Consider the following 1,845-nt stretch of genomic DNA (forward strand, 5'->3'; position numbering starts at 1 on the left):
ATTGTTTTGAGTGTACTATTACCATGGACGTGGGTTTTGATTGTTCTCAGTGCACTATTACCATTTACGTGGGTTTTGATTGTTTTGAGTGTACTATTACCATTTACGTGGGTTTTGATTGTTCTCAGTGTACTATTACCATGTACGTGGGTTTTGATTGTTCTCAGTGTACTATTACCATTTACGTGGGTTTTTTTTTTTTTTTTTTTTTTTTTTTTTTTTGTATACAAGATCGAGGCTCGTGAAAGAGCGAACATTAATCACACAGAAAGACAAACAGACACATAAAACAAATAACATCGGGAGCGGTAGACAAGATGGGGAGAGAGGGGGAAGGACACAAACAACATTTGAGAGCAGGGACCGAGAGACATGGAGACATCGAGAGATCTGTGGGAGAGAGAGGGCTTTGGGGGGGAGGCATGTGAAGGGGGGGAGGCATGTGAAGGGGGGGAGGCATGTGAAGGGGGGGGGGGTGGGAGAGGTATAAACATATGGACACTGCCAGGATTTCCAGGAAATAAGTTGGAATTTCAAACAAGGTGGATCTGGGGTGAATTAGTGGGGGTAGAAAAGATCAAGGTTATGGATGGGGGAAGATAAGAGATGGTGGTGAACAGCTGTTTTAAAGACCTGGAGGGAGGAGAGGGATTGAAGGGAGTGTGGGAGTTTGTTCCACAGGCGGGAGAAAAGAGGAATGAAAGAGTGAAGGTGAGCAGAGAGCCGAGATTTCGGCAGTTTAACCATCAGAGGGTTGCTGGCAGATCTTGTGCGACCTGTAGGAATATTTGGGGGACAGAGCACAGAGAGAGCTGGGGGAGCAAGGCCGGAGAGGAGTCGGTAGAAGACAGAAAGACCACCTACCTGCCTGCGGTGAGTGAGTGAAAGGCCCTCAGAGATAGCTTCATCGCGGGAGATTCCAATGATTTTGAAAGCTTTGGATTCAACAGCGTGAAGCCGAGCCAGGTGTGAGGCAGGAGCACCAGCCCATAGGGGAGAACAGTATTCCATTGAGCTGCGGATGAAAGCCTTGTAAGTGGTGAGGAGCTCAGGTGTGCCGAGGAAGGACTTCGCACGACGGAGGATGCCCAGTCGGCGACTGGCTTTGGAGGCCAGCTTGGAAATGTGGTTTTCCCAAGAAAGATCATGGCAGATAGTGAGACCCAAAAGCTTGAGTTGAATGTTTTGATTGTTTTGAGTGTACTATTACCATGGACGTGGGTTTTGATTGTTCTCAGTGTACTATTACCATGGACGTGGGTTTTGATTGTTCTCAGTGCACTATTACCATTTACGTGGGTTTTGATTGTTTTGAGTGTACTATTACCATTTACGTGGGTTTTGATTGTTCTCAGTGCACTATTACCATTTACGTGGGTTTTGATTGTTTTGAGTGTACTATTACCATTTACGTGGGTTTTGATTGTTCTCAGTGTACTATTACCATGTGTGTGGGTTTTGATTGTTCTCAGTGTACTATTACCATGGACGTGGGTTTTGATTGTTCTCAGTGCACTATTACCATTTACGTGGGTTTTGATTGTTTTGAGTGTACTATTTCCATTTACGTGGGTTTTGATTGTTCTCAGTGCACTATTACCATTTACGTGGGTTTTGATTGTTCTCAGTGCACTATTACCATGTACGTGGGTTTTGATTGTTCTCAGTGCACTATTACCATGTACGTGGGTTTTGATTGTTCTCAGTGTACTATTACCATTTACGTGGGTTTTGATTGTTTTGAGTGTACTATTACCATTTACGTGGGTTTTGATTGTTCTCAGTGCACTATTACCATGTGTGTGGGTTTTGATTGTTTTGAGTGTACTATTACCATGTACGTGG

This window comes from Myxine glutinosa, chromosome 9 (genome assembly GCF_964187855.1).
Source record: "Myxine glutinosa chromosome 9, kmMyxGlut1.1, whole genome shotgun sequence".
Lineage (NCBI taxonomy): Eukaryota > Metazoa > Chordata > Myxini > Myxiniformes > Myxinidae > Myxine > Myxine glutinosa.